Genomic DNA, 25347 nt, shown 5'->3' on the forward strand with positions numbered 1-25347 from the left:
GCGTGCCTTTCATTCTAAACACAACGAATAGAATTCAGAAATGGGCACACATTTTGGGTCAGTCTCTTCTTGAAGGCATTCTTGGTGTTGAATTCAGGTGTAGTCATGTAAAGTGACAGAAGTAGTTGTGAAGAATGAGAAAAGACCAGCTTGAGAGAGGTTCAAACCCTAACTTCTCTCTCTGGCACAGCTGGACAATCCCGGTTGAAGTGGACATGCTCTTTACTTTATAAAAGGTTTCCACTGATAAACCAGTAGACAGCTTTTATTGTGGTCTCCAGTGTGCACATAATTGTACATGAGGGTATGTTTGTATGAGACAGACCTCCAATCTGCAATGACTAAGGTCCAGAAAAGGCGCTGTCAGGTGGGAAAACCCTTGTTGAGAATGTATTTTAAAGGGGCCATGACTGTCAGGTCAAACTCCATTGACCTGACATGAGAGAGGTTGATGGAGGTCTCTCCCGAGGGCCAAGGCTGGGCAATAAATCTGTGAAATTGCTGTTGTCACACTAATGTTGAGACCTATTTAGAGAACTAAAACAAGAACAAGTTCAGTCATGAAGTAAACAGTTCATTGTAGACTATTGTGACCCAATTCCTGACTCACCAACTGAACGTGACCCCAGTTTGTACTCCCAGGTCGTCAAATACAGAAACTTGGTTGGGTTGGCGGCTTGAAGGTAGTCAATTGTTACGACCTTATTCCAGCACGAACACCATTTTGTTTCTCCGCAATTTACATTTAAGGTAAATTTACAGTAGTAGTTGGACCTGCGAATGAGACTCGGCAATGAACTATCTGGCCCCACCTTTACTATCAAGTTTGTAACATGAATGCTATCATTACACTGATTTATTGAACATATGTATTGCATAACATCTGTACATTTTTCTCCTGTCTGGCCTTCTCTTCACCTTCATTAGCAGCACATTACGAAATCAGACAATGTGTTTTATTACAGATGTGTCAACAGTGGGGAACACCCAGCCCACTGGCAGGACCACTGTTTAGATTTCTGATCTCCTCAGTTCTGTTTTTCTTTCCCTCTCAACCAGAGACCAGCTGCAGAGGAAATGACAATATGAGGGGAAAACAACAGAGATTAATAACATCTCCTCCCACCTACCAATGCTCCCCACTCGATTGCCCATTTCTCCCATCATGTATCCCAAACTGGTCTCTTTCTGTACATGTGGCTTGTTTGACCTCCCACCTTTCTTCTCAGTCTGCACTTCTACTCGTTTCATCTGCAGGGTTGCGACCCTTGACCCATGAAATTGATACGTCACTTGATCTTGCACAAACTCAGGAGGCTCGCACACACTGGCGGATTTAGTTTTTCCCCTCCTTTTCCTTTTTAGACCCCATCCTCTGTCATGCATGAGGAATCTGGGCTGTGTTCTCGAACTTCGAGTCCACAATCATTAGCAGGCCTTGGGGAGTGGGCTCACAGGACTCACTCAAACTTGTGATGTTGGAGCTTTATGGCTCAGCACAATCAAGCGATTTATTTTTGTCCTTTGTTTTAAATATTTAAAACTACTGTAAGAGTATCTGAACTGTAAAACATTTTTTGTATTCCTTTAACTATTTAAATGCTTCCTCTATTTCCTTCATTTGATCCATCTACATTCCCTCTTTTGAAGCACAAAGGTACAGACATATGAAAATACATTACATTAAACCTGATTAGTATAGATCAGGATGATAGAGTGACAGCACAAACTACTAGTCTTCTGGCGCTAATCCAGTTTGTGTAACAACTTTAAGAGGAAAGATGAAAGGAAGCTAATTCTTACAGCTGTGGCACAAATTCAAGACTAAAATGATTCGCAGAACAGAAAGAGGATAAAGGTTGAAACAGAAACTTACTTTCTCCTTTTGGAGAGTACTTTGTATGGCAGATGATTTGGATGTGACTCCCTCAAAACTGACTTAATCCATTCCTGTAAGCTAAGCCCAGACATAAAACAATGGGGGCTGCCCATTAAAATATCATGCCTACAAATACACAAATGCATTGCTTAAAATCATTAAAAGAAAACTTTTTCTTTTTCCGACCACAAAACTTCCTAAGCTTACACTTTCATCCTTTAGACTTGTTATAGTTGACCCCATAATACAATGCAATCCATCCTGCTGAGAGTCAAACGTAGTGGTGAAATGTGCCAGTATTTTCCCAATTTCCCCTCACAAGCCTCACAGTATTTTGCACAAAATCTTGATGGCAATGCTTCTGACGTATAGTCCAGCACCTGTTTGCACTTGGTGATATGAGGGAAACTGTGATTGTTAAAAAGACTGACTGCAGAAAACAATCTCTGCTTTAGTAACTAAGTTTGGTTATAGCCAAACATCAAACCACAGCTCGTTCCAGCACTGAGATCTTCAGCTTTACTCTGACGCAATTCCCTTGATGGGAGGTGTGGGACGTCAAACTGGAGTCCCTCCTCACTGGGCTCTACTCAAATATCCACTTCTGGAGAAACCCCATCCTGACTTCATAAATGACTTCCAGGTTTTGGTTAAGAAGGACTGAGGGGAGGAGGAAAGGAATGATAGAAAGAAAGGAAAAAAAAGGAAGAGAAAGAGATTTAAGAGGAAATTGGGAGGCAGTGTGCCCAACCTCCTCACCCCCCGTCAATATTTGCCAAGACAGAAGAGCTTCCCAACCCAATGACGAAATCATTGTTTTTCGGGCTTTAAAAAACAACGTTTTCTATGGTTTCACAGTGTATCCCAGTCATGTAGAGCAAGTTTGTACATATGTGTTTGTGCTGGTTGGCTGGTTAGTGTTTCAGTTCTGTAGAAAGAGACAAGGCCAGGATGAATAAAGAAATATCCTACAGTACTTCCTGTAAGCTTCACTCCTCCGTTTACAATCCCTCAACCTGCCACGCATCACAATACACAGTGCTGCAAATCCCTGCAGACAAATGTCACATCTGGAAGAAACTGACAAGTCATCAAAAAAAAAAAAAAGAAGTCCTCTCTTTTCTTTGAAATTCACACATTCCTCTCAAGTACAGGCGCCCCCTTTTCCTTCTTTTTTCCTTATGAAATGTCGGATTTCAAAAGGCTTTACCTAGAAGACTTTATTCCAGGGAATTGAAAAATTAGCCTGTATTACCTTGCATTTGATAGCAGTTACAGGCAAAGTTAATGAGGCATTAAACATTACAATAAAAGACTCATAAAAACACATCTCAAACTGTTTGTTACTCTACTTACCACAACTACCGAAAAAACAAGATTGGCTTCAGTTTAATTCATAGTGGTTTCTCACTTCCCTCAGAATTTCTAACTAATGCTAATAAAAGGCTGATGCTAGTTTTATATGAACAGTAGAAATCTGAAATTCCTTCAAGCAGCTGAACTGGTTTAAGCAACATGATAGTCCCTTTGACTCTAGTTTGCCAAGACATGGAGGGAAGCTGTCCTTGACAAAAGGGAGACTGCACTTATCAGATGCAAACAACAACTTGACTTGACGAAGCACAGAAAATGAGGAATATTTGCAGATGGGGATAAACCAGAGCAAATGACATGAGCCCAAAAGGAACATATGCATAATGGAAAGTAAAAGTTGGTCATAACATCTGGGGAGAAATGTCCTGTTGCATCGTGTCCCTAACGCCTGAGTCATTTGATGGTTTTTGGTGAATATTGCCCAATACTTGGTGGAAACGTTTACTCATAGTGTCTTGCAACATTCAGTAACCGATACAAATTGTTGGAGTAACATTTGCCAGGTTAAAAAACTACATTGACAGTGTATCAAGCACCTACAGTAAGTTTAACAGGTGCATATAAAGACTCTCTTCTTCTTGTACATATAACTGTCAGAGTCATGAGAGAAACATGTCAGCTGGGTGAAGACAGGTTCAGCAAAGCTTTCCCATGAACTATGACCTGGTCAAAGCAGTCTACATAAAGTGTTGGTAGAATTTCAAAATGTTATTGGTTTCACCCTACAACCCTCAAGTCACTGCGGTTAAGGCCGACTGGGTTAGAAGGGTCAAACCACTGCTGAGCGAGGAGAAGAGCAGGACAATGCCAGACATTTAGCTATTGAACTGATATTATCCAGAGGAACATACAATGGATAGAGTGTGTACAGTTTCTCTGTCATACATGAATCCAACAATAACTGCAGCTTCTTTTTTTGACATGTTTCCTAGAGTCTGATGAAGCAACACGACATGGTTAAGCCATTTGTTGGAGAGGACAACAATGAGTCAATGAGCCTATGTCAACAAACACTAAATATGAATTTAAGTCTAAGGAAATTGAGGATCAGTTAGTCTTGTCCATGGGAATATAAAACTTTAAAAAGACCTTGGTGTTTACTAAATAAAATGACCTGGGCTGTAAAACATTACTGGTTCAAAGATGGTTGGTTCTTGCTTTGCTTTCTAAAAAAGAAACCTGATCACAGCAAGTTTGGGCCCCTGCGTGTGCACCTGCATTAAATCTGAAATGTGTGCAGTCCTTTGTCAAAGCTCAAATCTAAGCCCCTCAGTGGGACCCAGCCCAAATACATTTGGTTTAACTTAGAGCTGGACTGCAGGGTTCAATCAGACCCAAATCACAATCATCAAAAAGAACCAAAGACGAAAAAAGTTCAGAGCTTTCATTAGCCAGAGTCTGACAGCAATGATTTCTTTGCATGGCGAGCCAACAGGTGACACTCCACAGAGTTTATTGAGTGTGCGCTTTTCTACAAACAATTTAACATACGGTTTACACACACAAACACATAAACAACACATACACACACAAACACAAACACACACTGTGGTTGGTTTCTAACTAAATTAAATGCAGAAGAATCGGACAGCTGGAAAACATGCTGTATGACATAATCGCAGGCAGGCTAGCCAAGCTATTTAACACATGCACACAAGCGTGCAAGCACACACACACACACACACACACACACACATACATTACATAAACCAGTGATTTATAACACAAGTTAGAAAGAAGAGTAACACCCACTTCTTGGATGATAAGACAACCCTTTCCTGTCTCTTTGTAAAACACACACACACACACACACACACACACACACACACACACACACACACACACACACACACACGGTCTATCATCCTAAAGTGGAAACATAAGGAGAGGAACTGTAGAGGTGCTCGGGTCACTGAGGTTGATTGAGACAGCGGGAAAATACTTCACCATCACAGCACTCAATGTTCACCTCGTCGGCCTCAGCATGGGGGAGAAGTAACTTCTTTTGGCTACTTTTAAAATGCTATGGAACTACATGTCCAAGTGCAATAAGTCACATGGAACAGTGAGAAATCTGTCTTAATTCACCAAGATATATCGCAAAAACCTTGACCCGAGAGCAAGCATGCAGTGTTGAATGCAAATGGATACACAACTGCCTCAAGAGAGGAAATCAAGGCCAGTACGACTGCAAATCATTCGGGCTGAAGCAGCAATATTTTCTTGAAGGGCCCAGCACAGAAAGTCATTCCTGAAACAATGAGAAAAGCTCAGCGAATGGCGAAAAGATATAGACCAAACAAAGCCTGTCGCAAGGGTCCTATTTTATTACTTCTCTGAAAAAGAACTCTGGACAAATATTTGATTAGACGTTTCAGGATTCATTAGAGGACCAAGGCCATCACCATGGCAGCCAGATCCATGGAAGCACGATGTGTAAGCAGATTATACATCCACTCTGCAGACAGAGATGAATCTCAAAGCAGAATATACTACACTTTGGTAAAACGTCCGCAAATAAAGACTATTAGTGAGTGAAATTACATCCAATGTGATCATGCAAATATTGGACCTTTATCAAGAGTTTTGAGGCATTTCGAGCACGACATGTCGAAAGTATGCACATGTAAGTTAGTGTGTCAACATGAAATGCCAACCAACTTCATCACAATCAGAGCAATCTGTTGTGTACTTTTGTACTTTTCGGCAAAAACAAGATTCAACAACCCCATGCGTTCAACCAATGTAAAGCAGATTTTATCTATCATCTTTTACATTCTTTAAACATTACGCTATCCCATAATGAGACTGCTACAATCAATCACATTCCCAGAAGACCTCTAGTTTAAAGTAATGTCTACAAGCGAAAAAGTCATAACGCAACAGAGGAGGAATGTGTGTGTACGACCCGTGAGGAGCACACTGCCTTCGGGAGGTACCACCGCGGACGCAGGTGTTTGTGTCACAGATGTGAATCCATCAGGCATCATTATTTCAGACGAGTTTGACAGAAAGTCAGACTTTATTTGTCAGCCGCTGGGAAAATAATTTAACTGCGCTCGACAGGAGGAACGGTTACGTGACAAGGAGAGAGAACCTCTCAGACAAGTTCTCATGAGCAAATAATCACACATTGGAGTTTTTCTATCATGGATGGGACACGCACGACATTTTTAAGTTTGTTAGCATATTACAGCTCAGTGCAATATTTATTTCAATGTCCTGACTTATTGCAGAAAGACTGCTTGTAGGTTGAACCTCAAAAACAACTGCAGGGCAAACAAGACTGTATGCAGCGAATTCAAGACTGGCAAACAAATAACATGAGAACAACCAAACCACAGACTTTCCCATCACTCAATCAGTTGTCCAACCATGAAAGCGGGCCTTTCACAGGAACTCCCGGAAAACAAATGCCAGAAATAGAAACAAGCAGCTCCCAGCAGCTCCTTATCACTGCTCAGTCAATAGTAAACAAACACCTATGAAAAGATGGATGACTAAAGCACTTAACTGTATCACTGCGCCTTTCCTTCGGGGGGGTAAAGAGCTGGATGGGAGCCACAAGACAGGAAGAAACATTAAACTTTGAAGAGAACTTTTATTACAAGCGGTGGACTAAATACAGGTAATATTCTCCTCTTGTATCAGTGCAAAAAAACCCAGCCCCCTCTATAAACTACACATGAACCTACCCCCCACCACCAACCCACTAAGCATGCTGACACTTGAGAGGGCGGCACCTCTCTTCTGCACACAGAAAGCCATCTCAGGCCCTTTCACAGCTCTCGGCTCTATTCTTCTCCATAGTAAAAGAGCCCATCTGAGAGGAGGGAAAAGGGCCTCTGCTATTTCATTTAGCATTGAGCAGCCAAAGCAGAAAGTCTTCCATTCTCCTACCAGCTCAGAAGTTTCTCCTCTAGCCTGAACATGCATGCATAAGAGCCAACAAAAAAATGCCACAAGCTTAAAAACACGTATGAGTTTATCATGGATTCATCGTCTTTTCCTTGGCACTGTCAGCCATGGGAAATGTCACAAACGTACAGAGCCAACAAGAGTAGACAGCAGAGAGATAGCAGCCCTGATGCTGGAGAACACAGCATCCATTATATCAGACACAGAACACACACACACAGGCACAAACCGTGTAACAATCGTCTACTTTGCTCCACAAACCTGCTGGACAGCCAATTAGAGTTTAACTGCTGCCTGCGAACCTTCCTCTTCAACAGACAGTTGTGATCCACCTGCACTGCAGCGAGTCCTCTCCCTGTACTGCTCACCCTGTCTCTCTCACTCCCTCCCTCCCCTCTCTCTAACACGCCTCTCCCATTGTGGCTTAATGCGGTGTAAAACTGTTGCCGGCTGTCCTCTTTCCTTCACGCTCCTCCTTCTTCTTCTTCCGTCCCCACTGAAGCAGGAGTCGCTCTGCTGTATCTGGTTCTGTGCAGAGACAGAAAAACACAACTTATCTGCTGCAAGAGCTGCAGAGGAGTAGCCAGCATGCAGAGAAAGTGATCACGTCGGTGCTGATGGTTGTGGGGGGTTGAAGGTGGAGGGGGAGGGTCAAAGCTGATTTAAATTCAGACGCACAGACGCAGGAGTGAGATGACAGGGTCCTTTCCCCTCGGGGTGCTTTTGTGAAAAAGATCTTCAAAGATTTTGCTTTGCCATTCCCTCTTTCAAAATGTTTTGCTCATTGGACCAGACATGAGGGCAACTCGAGGGATCAGGGTGAAATGAAAAGTAAAATAAAAACACTCTGATGATTTTATTATTTCACTTTCCCTCTTAGCCTCCTCAAACTTTCTTATCCACCCCCTCTTTTCCTTAGAGTTCAGACTTTTTATTTAGATTTCTCATCTCCTCTCCATCATTGTTGCTGAATATTCCTCAGTGAGGCTCAGAAACAATATGCCACATTTTCTTTCAGCGAGGTTTGACAAGAGAACCTTCCCCTACTTTCCCCTCCATGAAGGAGTCCCTCCCTCCACATTATTCGTCCAAAAGACATCCAGCACTTTCCCTGATAGCAGCTTAACAACCTCCTCATGTGAGGAATCTCCTTTCACACAAAGAGGTTTGGAGGAGAATTTGAGCAAAACAAAGAAAGGAGGGAGGTGCTGGTATTTAGAAATTGGGGAATTAGCATAAAACAACAAGACGCTGAAGAGCTTTTCTTGTGTGCTTTTAAAAAAACTCTTGAATACATAGGTAAGCACTCGTCCTTTAGAGGAATAGTGCGACATTTTAGAAAACATGCTTATCCACTATTTTGCCGAGAGGGAGGCGAAAAGATTGATACCACTTTCTTTGCACAATTCCACAGAAGGGAGAAGTGGTTAGTTTGTAGAAATAGTTGGGAACATAATGCTTCATAAATTGGCGACTTTGGTTTTTGCCCAGATTAAACAAAAAAGATGTGTTACTTAGGGAGCCGTTTTCCTGATTCCAGTCTTTATGATAATCGAAGCTAACAGGCTGTTGGCAGTAGTTTCACACTGTGCTGACATGATAGCGGTATATCAATCTTTTCATGTCATTCTTTGCAAGAAAACAAATAAATCAAACTAAAGGAAAGCTTAGAATCACTCACAAGTTTAATACTTGTTGGTAGACGTATAGTGCAGTTACAACTGGTCAATTTGTTAAAAAAAAAAAGAAAAAAGAGGCCTAAGGAATAACAATACATTAACATGTGAAAAGCTCTCTTACTGACTGGGCTGACTATGCAAGTTCAACTGAGGAAACATCTTCATATTTCTTCCCTCGAGCCCTAACAAATATTTCTGGATTAAGCAACTATTAAATCCATTCTGCACATTACAGGCATTTATGGACATCATTTCATTAGTGGTTTTTCAAATGATTGTCAGAAGATTAAGTTATTTTCCAAGAGGCCTTACATTTCTCAGAACTTTGTTTTGAAAAATTAAAATAGGCATCAGCGGACACTTAACTCCCTTCACGTAAAGACAAATTGTTGACGTGTGTGTCATTTATGGTCAGTCAGAGCAACAAACAAATCTCAAATGAATTTTTAATTGCTGCCTCCTCAAAGATGCTTCCATTTAGAGGGTAAAAGCTTGGCCTATTTGCTGACTAGGACCAAAACAAGGCAGACAGTAATTATAGGTAGCAAAAATACATGCTACTGCCTAAAGCTGGAAGGAGAAGCAAGTGAGCCAGCTGACCCTAAATCAATTCAGAATCAATTATTTAAGCTAACGGAGGGAGGATTATGGGGAGACACACTGGCCGAGCCGCTGTACACCCAGCTGTCAGTCTCTAAGTGGCAGGGATTCCCTGCTTACTCTGCTTGTCTGTGTGGTGAGGGTGGTTTTATGTTTGTCAAACTACGTCTATGACGAGAAGATCCATCATCAGAGCTGAAAGCAATGAATCTCCCACACTGGAAACTATTTAGTTGTGGTGTGTTGAAACTGCACTGGAATAAACGGCACCCTCTTTGTTGTCGGGGATAATTTGTAGTTGACAGACAATAGTTTGTTTTTGCAAGTAAAAAAATGTCAAACCTGCATCATCCTGCATTGTTTTATAAGCCTTACTTTTTGGTGGTAAGACGCTTCATATAAAAACACCTCACACATGCATTCATTTAACACAAGAACAAGCACCACATGCACTCTCACGGTCACCCCCCTGCTCTCTCAGACCGTAAACCTCGCCCTCTGGCCTCCAGCGGCATGCCTGGTCTAATATTAGCAAATATTTAAGTGAAATGTGCAGCGGCCAGCAGTCTCCATGGGATAAAAAAGGATGCACATCTAGATTATTTATGTGCAGGATTGTTAGTTGTTACTTCCTACAATGCCTCTTTTAAGAAGAGGAAGGGGGAAGATAGAGCAGCACACTTTGCAAATAGCAGTTGATGTATGCATACTGACGTTAATAAGCACTCATAGGTAGGTAATTTTACAGTTCAATTGGAGCAGGATGAGCTCTGAATTCAGTATAAAGTTGTAAATCTGTGCTGGTTAGGAATGCTGTGTATGTAGATCTGATCTGTGCACAGTATGATTCACATAATAAATCATAAAATTGTGAAGGCTTGTCTGTCAGTATACTTCCATTAATAAACCCTGACATCATATTGCTCAACTCAGCACTCAAGGCGCAACGTGTGTGTTCACGTGTGTGATCCTGCTGCCATTCGGCTGTTTCGCTGTTAAAATTTAAATCTGGAAAATGTGAGGTGGCTCCAGCCCGAGCTGCATGCTACGTCACATGTATACACACACAAAGTCAGTGTTGCTAAATTTAGTTTTCAGAGTTTTCAGACCCACTTAGTAACTTCATTTCTAAAAAGTGACTAGTAACAAAAACAAAACAAATTTAGGGAAAAGATATATTTCTTTCCCATGAATGCAGCTCAGAATGATCAGTCCACAGCTTTTCTACCAACAGCACCAGGGTCGGTCTCTGTTTTCTTACACCATGCACAGGCAGTAAGTAGGTGTGAGGCACGTCCGACCTTGTTTCTAACTCCTTCTCTGTGGATCTCTGGATTAGGTCGTTCCTCTTGTTAAGCATATATGTAGATACTCTATTTGAGCTTGTAAATGTTGCTTTACAAAAAGTGGAAAAGGTTCAAAGAAAAGAAAAACTAAAATCAGTTTGAGCCATCGCAGGTCAAAAGTGGTGTGTAAGCACATGAACATGACTCAAGGACATGGGTCTTTAGATGTGATTTAAAACTACCAAGAGAGTTTGCTGCTCTGACGCCCAGCGGGGAACCAGGCCTTGCTCAGAGGAACTAAGGGGCCTGTCAGAGGTATACGGTCCATCAGTCCAACAGTCTATCATCACGTCATGACATGAAAGTCAATCAATTCAGAAAATGTCAAGAAGTTTGAATGTGTCTTCAAGCGCAGTCACAACACAAACATTATATTAAAGGCCATGTGTTACCATGTGAAATGGTTCACAGAGTTCAAGTAGAAGACACATCTCAACATCAACTATTTGCAGGAGACTTCTGTGAACCAGGCCTTCATGCTGCAAAGAAACCAGCTGACTTTAGAGACCCCCACACACACACTGCCCTCTCTTTTTAATTTGCCATTTATTCCATCTGGAGCCACCAAACATAATTCTTATTCTTTCCACTGTTACATGTGACAAATATGTAGCTTTTCCTAATATAAAACAGCTACGTACACAGCCCAGAGCTGTAGAAACAAGCTATACCCACAGAACTGCAGCAAGAATAAAACAACAATACAATTGTTGTCTTTATTTGTCAGAGAATAGATCCTTTTGGAAGAGGACGAAATGTGCCCAAAAATCTGATGAAGTGGTAAAAAAAACATTAAGTCTCTGCCCAGATTAGAGCTCTGTGCGTGCAAAGTGAATAAACCCTTTTTACTCCCTGCAAACACGAGAGGATAGTGAAGCAATGCAACTGCTGACGCAAGCCTAAATCCTCTGAAAAAAACTGGAGGAAGTGCTGGGATTCACCAGCAGCAGCTTGCAGTGGCCTACTGGCCTGTGTCCAGCAACAGTGAAGATAATGCAGGAGGATGTTACAGTGGCGAAAGAAATGTGAGCCATATGTTGTCAAACTGTGCAGGTATAAAAAGTCCCTATAGCGACAAGCAGCACAAGCAGATACTACAAGACCTGTAACAGTATCAGAGAAAACAGTGGAACTGTATGTGTGTATAATGTAATTATAGTTTATATTGTTTCTTATTTCATAGATGTGACAAAACATGACATTTAATAAATGATTCATGGGTATGCGTCATGTTTTATAATAAATAAATCTGACATTTGCCCCCAAGCACTCGGCTTTATTTCTCCTTGTTTATTCGCAGAATTCGGTCGACTCCAGTCCTGAGGCCACCTCCCCTCACACTAAGGGGTGCGGAGACTTTTGACCTATTTGCACTGGGGAGGGGGTTTCTCTTTAATTCTCCATGTTGATTGTAACACCATGTGACAGAGGTAAACATGATGTTTCAGCTAATGAATCTATGTCTGGAACAAGGTCAGGAGGTGCTCATAACGGAAAAAAGGCACACTGTGACAGGGACTCTACTGTGTGATAGATAGAAAAAACAGGGTTTGCAGGGTTACGATTTAATAATCCAGTTTTTAAACTAGCAATGAAGGCGTATTGTTTTAAACTCAGTTGAACATCTATTACTTTCCTTTCCTCTGCAAAGAAAAACAACCCTCATTAGTTAGTAGCTTCATGATAATTATGTCATGTTTAGCAACAGCTAAAAAGTCATCTACCTACAACAGGTTGTAAAAATATGAAAATTCTACCTAATCTCACCGCGCGGTCAAGAGGGAACTGTTAAGACATTAAGTAAATCTCACACATATCCAAGGAGGGGTTTGGGCTGTGAGAGCCCCTCGTCAACAGGAGGCCCAGGCTATAAGTCTGCCTGGCTCCAGTGTAGACAGCGAGGGAAAGATCCAGACAAACACAACTCGCTGCCAAGCATCGGTACTTACAACACCCAATCCACTCCACAGCACAGCACAGCACAGCACAGCACAGCACATTTCCACTGCTGCTTGCCAGATTCAGTAATGATGATATTAGATAAAAACAATCCCCTTTAAATATACCAACACAAAAAATATCTCCTGCAGAGCAAATCAAATTAATTTGATGAGCTATTGGAAACAAAAGGGTTTGGACATTTTCATGGTGTTTTTTACACTGAGGCAGAATGACTGAAGAGTCTAAATATTTTTGAATCATTGTGTGGCTCCACTGTGAGTAATGATATGTAATAGTGGCTGTCAGTACCCTCTAAATTTAGTTTTTTTTTTTTTTTGATGTGCAGCCTGTAAAATAAAGCATGATGTTTTGGTGGTGCACTTTTATGACAGCTATAATGACGCTCGTCATTAAATTCTTAACAACATAGAGATAGCAAATAATTTGGAGTGTTTGTTATTATCTACTTGCCATTTCAGGTGTTTTTTTTTTCCAGGTGTGATTTAGGATAATTACAAAAAGACAAAATACACAAACATGGAGTGATGCTTTACTTGCCTAATGGAGGGCAGAAACGGTAAAATTTGTTTGCCACAAATTTAAACCTGAAGTGCACAAGTAAGTGACTACAGCACTGGCATTATTTGTATGATTTCATACGAGAGATCCTACCTGCTTGCCCCACTGAAAGTTACCAAAAACTGAAACCAAAAGCCAAGGTCAACTGAAGAGGCAACACGTACCCACATTACAAATATATTTATGTATTTAAACTGATTACAGTAATGCTAATGCTTCCTTGAATGGCACATGATCAGGCTTTTAGGGTGGATTTTTCCTTTAAGGCTGACCTGACCACTGTCAGGTCATATCAGACTTCTCCAGCAGAGTGCTGAGCCGTAACACTCCCGTCTCCTCGTCCTCCCTTTACTGCAAGTCCATTTTCTCCTCTAGTGTCATGAGGGGGCTCTAATGAATCAGCCTATTGAGGCGGGCAGAACTGTGCATAGGCTTTGACACTGCCAAAGTGTGTGTGTGCGTGTGTATATGTGTGAGAAAGTGTAAAAGACTGTGTGTGTGTGTGTGTGTGTGTGTGTGTGTGTGTGTGTGTGTGTGTGTGTGTGTGTGTTGTGTGTGTGTGTGTGTGGTGTGTGTGTGTGTGTGTGTGTGTGTGTGTGTGTGTGTGTGATGCCATCCAACTTTCCCAGCCTCCCAGAACCCCAAAGCTGTCGTTTGTGCCTCCAGCACTACAAAAGCCCCAGGCCACCAGCTGAAAGTGAATGTGTGAGCAGTGTGTCTTTGACTGAGGCCTACAGTTGAACATGAATATATAATATAATAATATATTAATATTAATTATAATATAATATAAAATACATACATATGCTTATGCCACATGTGTTTGGCTAAATCTGTGCATGTGTATGATCAAAAGAATCAGCTGCATCCGCTCATATCTTTTTATGGGTGTGTGCATTTGTATATATGGTCAAGATGTGGCTACATACTCTGGGATGCGTCTAATGATTACAAGACACATCACATGGTCCAGAACACAAACCCAACCACCAAACCATGGCGCACAGACAGACAGCCATAAAACTAGAGAAATACAACCGCTGCAAGACCAGAGCTCTGTCTTAGATCTTAACACAACTACAAACTGAGGCCAACAAATCATATCAAATATGACCGTAAAACACAAACCAACACGCGAATAAGGCATAGACACAAACACGCACAAACTCCTCCTCTGGCTGCTGTCAGCGCTGATGAGTCACTGAGAAGACAGCTGTTACTTATCAGGGAAACACCCATTCTGATTTATAATTAAAACTTGTAAACACAGATCAGTATGTGTTAGTTCTTGGAGAGATGCCTTTTGATTGATATCAATGCAAATGGTCACCGCAAATGTGTGTGTGTGTGTGTCTGTGTGACCTTTTTCAGACTCATCATTCATGTCTAACTGTGCCTTCATCTTTCTTTTTATGATGACTGAACCAAACTGTACAAAACAAAACTATGTATTAAAAATGTTACATTAGTTACCTCAAATACCTCAAATTCAATACATTTGACACATTATTCAAGATTAACAAGAATAAACTCAACTCCTCTCATGCTGGAGGGCTGGGTTGAACATCATTATATGATTATCCGTGTCAGATGTACCCGGCCTTTTATGATTTATACCAAAGACTTTCCCAGAGCTGCACGCCTTTTATTGTTTCCACCCTCTATAAAATCCATCACTTTGACTGGATGCCTACAGTGTTTTTATGTTTCTGTATCGGCCTGTACCCACCAACAGCTGTTCGCCTCTGCACTAAAAATGTGTGTAATTCAAAACCTCTTTTGTCCTGCAGATTTGCCCAGTAGTCCATAAACTGAAGCTTAGCATGTGTGTCTTTGACTGAGGTGAGTGTGTGGCCTCCCCCCAAAGTTTAAGGATATATCTGGTTGAGTCTGTACCTTTTAAATGGAAATCAGCATTTTCAGACTTGAAATTATAGTTTAAAACCACATGGTCCAAAATATTCATGATTAAGTTTTAAGTTGCAGTGCAGTGTCAATTTAAAGCAACATTCTGTAACTCTTCTACCATAAAAAAAGAGATTTTAAATCATGTTGCTGCTACATGTCATGACATCAGACAGACAGATGAATTGTGCGTCTGTCATTTCCAAACTGTACCGTGTGCGCCTGTTTCCGCACTATGTAACTTTCTGCTCTGGGTACAATCACCCATGAAAAGTACATAACATTATACAGCACTAAGTCACACACCACCAACTATTTCACTGATTTTGGTGAAACTGGATCATATTTTATGCAGAAAATTTTTGCTGGTTTTCCCCCCTGATATTCTCCAGCTGCATCAGCTCTCTGTGATTTACAGAGTTTCCTGATGGACAGTAAAGTGAATTGCTGTGAATTATAGCTGCTGTTATCTTATGTTAGCTCAGTTCCTTAGCCGGGCTGTCCAGACTGTGAGCTTATATTATGCCAGTATATAATTTGTATTTCTGTGTTTGCTTTCTCATTATGTTTCATAACGTCTGCCAAATTGGCAAAGAATAAAAAATAATGTCCTTTCTTTAAGAACAACATGCCATGAAGTATTTCAACTGGCAAAGGAATTTCCACTATCACTGATCCCTGAGGAATTCACCAAACTCCACTGCGTATGTGTGTTTACACAGAGACAGAGAGTCATGTGGGCGGCCGGCGTGTTTGTGGTTTGGACCAGCCGGGAGATAAGAGCAGCTGTGATGCCATCCAGATGACTGCAGAGGAGCTTCATGAAAAAGATGAGAAAGTTATCTGTGGGGACAAAAAGTCTGGAGGCTTGAGAAGCCACCTTCTGACTGTAAGGTAGCAGGTTTGAGTCTCCTCTCCATTTTGACAGTGTTTGTTTTCTTGTATATTTAAGTATGCCACGCATTTCACTAATATCTTCTCTAATGGTGTTTCTTATACCGCCCTTATTTTCTTCCTGTTTTCATTGTTTCCAAACTGCCAAGGCCAAAAAACAAAAGAAAATGTATTATGAGCTTCTGGTTCATGAAATAAGAGCAGGCAGATCCCAACAAGCCACTGATCTCATCCTCCTCTGTAAAAGCTCACTATGAATGACATTACAATCAGGTGCATGACATCAACAAGGGGAGGAAGCCAGGACCGGGCTGCATGCTGAGGTATTTAACAAAGTCAGAAGATGAGGAGACTTTAAATGAGAGTGCAGGGAGACGTTGACGTCTTTTAAACGTCCTGCTGAGTAGAGGGCAGCTTGTCTTACTGAAGGAAATGTAAAAGAGGAAAGAGAGAGAGAAAGAGGTAGACAGAGATGGGGGAACTTGAAGTAGAGGGACAGAAAAATAACAGTGAAGAGAAAAGAAAAAGACAACTAAACGAAGGACTTACACAGAGTGAACATGACCAGTGGAAAGTTTTGACCTTAGCATCCCTCCAGTGAATAGATTAGCAGTCATGTGGTTTTATATCTCTTTTCTCTTCCTTTGTAGTTTTTTGCCTGGTACTTAAATTGTCTTTTTCACCTTCCTTATCCTGCAGACACCCTCTAAACCCTCAGGAATGCCTGGTCCTTTCTTTCCTAGTCCTTGTTATGTCTTTGTTACCTGGTTACACAGATACCTTGAATACTTAATACGATGCCAAGTGTTTCACTCTTTCACTATCACACTCTTTGACATTAGCCACATAAGACTGGTTCACAGGAATGGAGAAAGAGGCTTTTTTTTTTTTAAAAAGGATTACTTAAAGCTGCTATTATCAGTATGTTTTATAATAACACTGGATGAATGTATGTATAATCTGAAAGGTGTTATTCATAGTGACAACTCCACAGGTGATACATGGAACATTTCCGCGTGTTTAGTTTTTTTTACAGTCCACAACTTTACTGTTTTACTGCTCTCCCTGGGGTCATTTTTAGGCAACTAGCCAACTAACCCGGAGCTAAAAGAGAGTAAATATTTGACTTACATTCACCAGCTGACCAGAAACTGTTGCTCTGTGTGTGTTTCATTGTTTGCTAACATTTTCACCACATCATTTCTAAAATGTAATAATATGTCGATGTTGTGTTTACAGATTCGGTTATTGCAGGTTTAAACAATGAGAGAAGGAGGATGGATAAACTTTACTTGGTTTTAGGAAATGTCAACATGTCAAAAGCCAACATGCCTAATTCAGTTCAATAGAGTGTATAACTTTTGGACTCTGGTATCAGGCTAAACTAAATCACAGAAAGCACTATGAAACTCATTAAGGGATTACATCAACAGCTGTTAATCCACTTTCTATTGTGGTGTAATTTATAAATGGAGTATTAGGAGCTTAGCCAAATGGCTTAGCTGTTGTTTGCAGTCTAAAAAGGCAAATGTGTCCATAACACAAAGCTGTCGACTCCATTGGGAATCCTGTGGCAGAGTCCTTGTTAATAATTACACTGAGTCAACGTAATGGACAGAATTGGGACATTTTTATAAAGCAAGATTCAATTCAAAAAATCTAAACACACTCAGTCAATCAATTTGAGATATGAAATACCAACAATAACAGACATACTATATTAAAACATAGAAGGATGTGTTTAGGTTTGGATCAGAACAGGTAGCAAATGTTAAGTGCATAACTGTATATTTTTCATTGGAATAAAAAGTCCATATTACTTTATTAAAAAGCTTTGCAGCTTGACCTCAATTAAAGCTTCTATTTAATCGAACATTTACCATAAGTTTCTTAGGCCAAACTGCCTAGCCTCAATTCAACCTCTAAAAGGCTGCCTCTGATGAAACTTACACATCAGAAAGAAAGGCAAATTAGCAAATTCCCAATCATGTCATGTGTAACACCACTCAACATACCAATCTAAATATAAACCACAGTGTCATCAACTAGCACGAGTCACAGCAGCACAACTAAAGCTCTCAACAGCTAAACCTAGTAAGGGTTCAAATGGTCCCACACAGGGATAAAGTACTCAGATATGAGGAAAACTGTCGCCGTGCACAGTCTGCCACAGTACTCCAAGAGGTATTTGACACATAATGTGACACATCAGCAAGCAGAGCTGCATTGTTTTGTTTTTTTCCCCTGACCTTGCAAGCCCTGGACCTGGGAGAACTGCCAAACCTGGACTAAGAGGATGAGAGAGATGCTCTAAAAGTATCTGACAGAGAAAGAGGGAGAGTGTGAAGATAAGATACGACTGAGACAGTGAGGCTGAAAGCGACAGAGAGAGGTGACCTTTCTCTATATAGATTCTTGGGTGCCTTATTTAACATATGAATAACTGCTTGCCCAAGTTAGAGTTCCCATAAGTTCATTCTCTTCAGAACAACATAAGAACAAAGTTTTGAACATGCTGCAAAAGATCGTCTTGGCTTGGATCTTAAAATACATTGTTTTTAATTAGAGAAACTCTGCAGAAGCTAAAAGGTTTGTCACATGCATGCAGTATCATAACAGCATATACTCATGGAAGTCACGTCTAAGTAAAGGATAATGGCATAAGCCAAGCACTCGAATGTCTTGCCTTTGGTATAAAATATCTGCATGTACTTCGTAATTCTACATGTTGCAGTGGTACAGTCTTTTGTGAATTAGAAATCAAGTGTATGTCTGTATTTTTGTGTTTAAACATATAAATATATATCAACAATACACTGAAGATATCACAACTAGCTTCACACTAAAATATTGATCAAATCTAGAGTTCCATTGCACATGATATAACCTATTTGAAGCATTTCTGAAGTTGTTTTGTTTGACAGTTAGAACTGACGCTACAGAAACCACAGAGCTAATAAACAAAAAACAGGACAGACCAGACAGGTAGAGGTTGTGAAGCAGAGAGGGGCATTAGAGAGGGGAAAAACCAGAGAGAGAGAGAGAAAATTGAATGAGATATTAAATACAAAACAGCCCTCAGAGAGACATCAGAGTGAACTAGAGGGTTCTGCTGCAACAAACAGGATTCAGTTGAGTCTGAGAAGTGAATTCATCTAGAGAGGGGAAAACAACATTTCTCAAAAAGTGGAAATCAGGCATGGCAGATGTGGCTTGTGCAGCCATGTGTGGTAAATGCTATTTATTTCTCAACACTTGAAAGACCAACAGTGAAATAAACAGGCGTTATAATGCTTTGGTTGACTAAAAAGCAAGGTTCAATAGGTTAGACTTTGAAGATGTTTAATTGCAAAATTATTACAAATAAAGGTGTAGGGCAGAGAAAATGTGAATGTGTAAATTATAAGCATTGAGTTGCTTTACTTCAGCCATTAAACGTGCTATTCAAGTGTCCTTAAACAGCCAAATCTGTGCAAAACTATGCAAAGGCCAAAGCTGCCACTGCCATCAGGAAGTACTGGGACATAGTGGCACTTGACATGCTTTGCCTTCAATAGGAAATTCACCAATACTGCACTTGTTAAATAAAGTGGTTCACAATCTCTTTCTTGTTCTTTCCATGAGCTCCTGGAAGATGACAAAAAACTAAATAAATGAGCGACAATCCCAGAAAAATATGGCCTCACCCATGCAAGGCTGGGAAACTATACGTTATTTGACGAGAGTCAATAAACAAGAGAAGATATGAAAAAGAATAATGACTGTTAATCGTCATGCAATAAACAAGATCCTGTTTCGTTTTTCTGACAAGTGTGCGAAGGAGCAAGGGAGGCATAGATATACTGCATTTATTTAAAGAAAGAAAGGCCTGTCACTATTTCCTTTACAGAATAACTTCCAACACAGTAAAAAGTCTGGCCAGAAGCAATTTGTAAGCTCACCACTGACCAAAGCTGTGTCATTTATTCAAGGCTCTCCAAAAAATAGCTCACTATTACTCCCCATTTACCTTCTGTGTCCTTGAGAAAACCAAAGAAATGGGTGGAGGCGTTTGGGCAACAGACCAAAACTTCAGTCAACACTACATTTCAGACTTTTTTCCCCCCGTTTTATTTCCCATCAAATGTGAGTGTTACGGCATAAAATAATTCTCAAAACAGAGATCCGCTGTTGATGCAGTCAACAGGTGTTTTAAAACGCTCGAGCAGTGGCTGAAATGGTGTGTGTTGAAAATCTTACCTCACGAGGGACTGCTTGAGTTAACAATGTCTCGCCAACTAGGACAAAAACAGACACAAACACATTATTACTTTCCACATCCAAGTCTTCTGCCACAGGTACAGCTATCCACAGAAAAAAAGGCATATATTACAGTATGTGTCTGAGGTGAAGAAATCTGTCACAATTAGAAGCAGACACATTTATAAGCTTTAAATATTATTTACTTATTGTGTGTTCTTTGTAGTCTGTAATGCCAAGATACAAAAACACAAATTAGTTAGGAATGAGTGAAATAAAAACCTAAAATTAAAAGAAGAGAGCTCCCACAATTAAGTCTACTTTATAGCCTGAAGCCTGAAACCTTTTCATTATTCCTGAAAACTCGGTATGCTCTGTAATTCAGCATATTTGACACACAAAAAGATATTCAGTGTTCGGAAACACCTGTAATCTTTTCTTTTACATCAGGGAGCACATACTATGCAACTTTTACACCCCATTGCCTTAGGTGTCTTTTTTACGCATTTAGGCCAAATCACAAACCAGTTGAGATACAGAAGACTTTGTAACCACCTGACGTCTTCACGAAGCAAATGTTAAATGCCCTTCTTCCTCTCATACAGCATGAATTATTTCCAGCAGGAAAGACTCTGTGGAGATGAACGCTCGTAAAAGTGTTCATCTCTATCCCTCCCTATGGTCTCCACAGGAAGCTCTACATATCTGGATGTGGCTCAATTACTGCCCTCATACGTGTGTTTGTACTGGTGAATTCTCACGTGAGTGCCTCAATGTGTGTGTTCTCTGTCACAGCGGTCAGCAGTTTCCACTACGCAGAGTGGGCTGTACCTCCGTACTGTACTGGCGGCTACACGGAGCGGCAGGCGGCCTGAGGGACTTGGTCTGCCCTTGATAGTGATCTATGTCATCTGCACAAACACCAACTGTGTCAACACCAGGGAGCATGGCTCACGTAGGGGAACACAAGAGCTATTGATAGCATGTGAGATGTGTTATTACTGAGGGTGCTGCGCCTGCATTCCTTTATAATGATAATTTGCTACCAGGAATTTTGGGATTGGCCCAAAATAACATCAATAATATTTTGAATCTATGGATAAAAAATAAAAAAAATGGAACAATGTGCTAAGAGAACAACGTGCACAACTGTGATTGATAAAGACATTAATATAACTCATTATTACACATCTGTCCCAGAGGAACAAAACACTTTCCATGGAAACGACTCCCCGGCTGAGGAGGTACAAGTTAGTCAGTTAGTCAAACTGTCCTCCCTCCCTGACTCATTGGATCATCTACAATTTCCATACAGACAAAACAGATCTACAGACGAGGCGTCCATTACCATCATCCTCTCCGAGCTCATTATCAAGCTCAGAGATCTGGGACTCAACACCAACTATGTAACTGCATCCTAAACTTCCTGACAAGCAGACCCCAGGATGTGTCAAGGCACTACTACTTCCTCTACTCTGAATCTCAACATAGGCACCCCTCAGGTTGCATGATCAGCCGTCTCATATATTCCCGGTTTTCACCTGACTCCGTGGCCACCAAAAGCTCCAACACACCACAAAGTTTGTTGACGATGAGCTCTTTATTGGCCTAATCACCTGTGATGATGAGACGATTCTGACATCTTTGTGCCAGGAGAACAACCTCCATCGCAACACCAGCAACACAAAAAAGCTGATCACGGGCTACAGGAAGTGATGGAGAGAAGAACACCATCACCATTGATTGGACTACGTTGGAGAAAGTCAGCAGCTTCAGGTTTGTTGTGATCAGTGAGGACCTGACCTGGACTCACCACACCAACACCATAAACCATGTTTTTGTGAGGCATTACAGAGAAAACTGCTTGGCACATCATCAAGACGAAGGCCTCGACCCAGAAATGTAGGAAGAAGGCCAAAATAATAATTCAAGACTCCAATCATCAGCCTCAAACTGTTCTGCCTGCTGCTATCAGCATCAGGTACTGCACCACCAACCTCCAGGACAGCTTTAATCCATAAGGTGTATAGATCACATGTAACCTGTCTACATTGTGTTCTTAGCTGTCCATAACCAATTCTCAAAAGCACAATAGTTTACTGCACAGTCCATCTACAATGTGTTTATTGTATTACTACTATACACCATTTTTATTTTATTTCATGTTTTATTTCCTATATTTTCACTTCTGCACTATTTTTTCATATTATGTCTTATATCTGAGATTCTCATTTACTTGTGTGATTTCTTTTCATACCTACAGTATGGGCACTGTTGGAAGAAGAGGAAGAATTTCATTGCCAATGGCTGCCTCACTGTAATTGTAGATGACATATAAAAGACTTGGCTTGAATCCACAGAACTACAATTACTTTGCATTTAGCTGAAAAGCTGAAATCTTGAATGAGTTTGTGCAGGCAGAATTATGTAACTGCAGGCACAATGACTGGAAGTGTTGGCTTCTTCGGGGAGTTGTGTCAGAAATCATACAACACCTAAAATGTGAAAAACCCCAGATGGCACAGCAGTTGTGGAAACACCGTTCTGTCCAGTTTGGCTGAATGGACAGGAATTGAAACCACCTGCTGAATCTGGTGGGGATGTTTTTCATGTTAGTGGAGGAGGAAAAATGAATTTTCCTTCAGGTGTGGAATGACAATGAGAAGTGTGAGAAGTCTGCTTTCATAGATCTTTCTAGCCATATTAAAAGCAGTCACTCAGTGTATTGGCGAAAGCCTGACAGACAAATCCAGGGATGAATTTCAGTGTCAACACAGATTCTACTCAGATCTCAGCTTTGTTATCTATTACCGTTTCTTGTAACCAGATATAACAAGACTGTTCCTTGATCAAGTTGAGATGAACTGCAGTTCACACCTGGCATCAGCATCAGAGTCTCAATTTCAAATGAGTCTCGACTGACTACATGTGGGGTGGCTATGGCTCAGGACGTAGAGCAGGTTGTCTACTAATCACTGGGTTGATGGTTTGAGTCCTCCTTGGAATCAAGGTGCTTACAAATTGATCTGTATCTATATTAAGTCATTTGAATTGCACTTTTATATATTTATTATTTTTAGAGAGGTGATGGGCTGCATTACAAACAAAAGTCAACATAGGAAGTGGCCTTGGAATGTAATTGAAAAAGATGCCTTGTGTATTGATAGTCAGCAAAGTCTGCCATCATCCAGACATCTTGGCTCAGCCACCACTCTTTGCTTCACATTTCTATGAAACTACCAGAGTTAAGGAATGATCATTACCTATACCTCAGACATAATGACAGCATTCACGCCGTCAGCAGCACTGACAAAGTGAACCAGAACAACTTGAACAACAGGAATGAATTCCACTTCAAGTGATTAACTAAGTCGGGCACTGCACTAGACATGCTAATTATTTTTTCTATGGGCGAGATGCAGAGAGACAAGGAAAACCAGCACAGTTACATAACAACCCTTTTCTGCTGACCGCTGTGTTGGCCTCAGTGGTTTGGTTGATGTGACTGTCTAGCCACACAGCACGGCCCCCTTCGGCATCATTATATAAAGTCCAGACATATTCAAAGTTATTTGCGACTTAGTCGATTTTACTTTCTGTTTCTTGTTTTCTGTTAGTTTCGCCACAGTTACACAACAATCCCAACATCTCATTAATCTGATTCTGTCAGATGGGTTTAGAGAGTTGCAGTGTCCGGTCTGGTTAGCCCTGTCACTCTCTGACAGGGTTGTGGTGGAGACTAAACCCCAAAATATTTTAGTCTATCTCTGAATTGTTCGGGAACATTTTCTCTATTTATATCCATGTGTGAATGGGAACAAGCGTCAATATTCAAGGAACCTGTACCTGTACCTCTAATTCCTGACCTCAACACCTAAGCCTTTTTCCACACACGTGTAGTTCCCAGTAAGCTACTGGGATAAACCTTTAGGCACCATTAGTGATTTTCAACATTTTAGCCATGCTGCATTATCCCTTAAACATTTTTGCTGTTTCCTTTTACTCGTACATTCAGCCTTCCAACATCTTCTTTTTTTGTTATCTTTGGTTGGTATCCATAAGTTCTCACTATCTGCTGGTCTGTCCCTTGTCCCATCTATTCCAGCTTTGGAAGCATGGATTTGTGTAACTAACATGTGAAATTTGTTGGTGATAAATGTGTGAGATGAGACGATGAAGGCCAGAACAAAAGGAGAGATAAGCAGTCTGAGCTAATGTCAGAGCAGAGATCAAACTCTGAACTGAGAAAATTTAGTTGAGGCTAAATCAAAAGCAGCGTGGGTGTAGTGTGTTAGAATTAGTTTATCTTTTCAGTGACAGAACAGATGGTAGATAAGTCGAGACTGTTCATTCAGCAGGAAAACATCAGCGGATGACATTTTGTAAAATGTTGTTTAGGTGTGAAAATCAACCCAGTTAATTAATCACACATGGGTGTGACAACTTCCTGCCATGACAGTTTAAAAAGACAATTGCTACATATCTGATACCAAGCCTGCTTTTAATGTTCCTAATACCCTCAGCTTTTATTTGATGTTTGTTCAAAAGAAGACGACGCAAATAGGACGCAAGTCAAATCATTCAAATTAGCTCAGATTAGAGCACACTATAAGTCTTTAACCCATTAAGCAGTGACTCTTAATTATCTCTTCCAGACTTGAGACTTGGATCTTGATGCTTTTCTTTTTTTTTTTTTACAAGTAGATACATATTGGACACCTTTCTATGTGGCTGAAGGGCAGAAGTTGCACCTGGTGGCAGCGATTTTTCAGATGATGTGATTCTGCCAGTGCTGATGTCAACTCTAAAAGCCCTGTAATCTGACTCTTGTTGACTCTGCTTTATTGGGATGTCTGTGTGTGTTTTTGTGTGTGTGTTTCTACCACTATGCTATGCTGTCCATAACCTGATATATCAGGTGATGTACCTCACTGAACTATTGTGTATTGCCTGCCAAAATCTGCAAATTGACTGCACAGTTGATAGACATCCC

At 40.7% G+C, this 25347-nt stretch overlaps 1 protein-coding gene across 6 annotated transcripts in view; it reads right to left on the bottom strand.

The window, feature by feature from the left end:
- add3a (adducin 3 (gamma) a) overlaps nucleotides 1–25347 on the bottom strand; it is a 98414-nt gene that overhangs the window by 58989 nt on the left and 14078 nt on the right. For 4 of the 6 annotated variants that reach the window (XM_027282567.1, XM_027282568.1, XM_027282569.1 and 1 more), the window contains exon 2: nucleotides 20355–20392. The exons of 1 other annotated variant lie outside the window; for it this stretch is intronic. The gene's annotated coding sequence lies outside the window, so the exon portion shown is untranslated. Of the gene's footprint in view, nucleotides 1–7432; nucleotides 7593–20354; nucleotides 20393–25347 lie in introns of those variants that run through there. One more of the 6 variants, XM_027282566.1, reaches the window with a different exon arrangement.

This window comes from Larimichthys crocea, chromosome X (genome assembly GCF_000972845.2).
Source record: "Larimichthys crocea isolate SSNF chromosome X, L_crocea_2.0, whole genome shotgun sequence".
Lineage (NCBI taxonomy): Eukaryota > Metazoa > Chordata > Actinopteri > Sciaenidae > Larimichthys > Larimichthys crocea.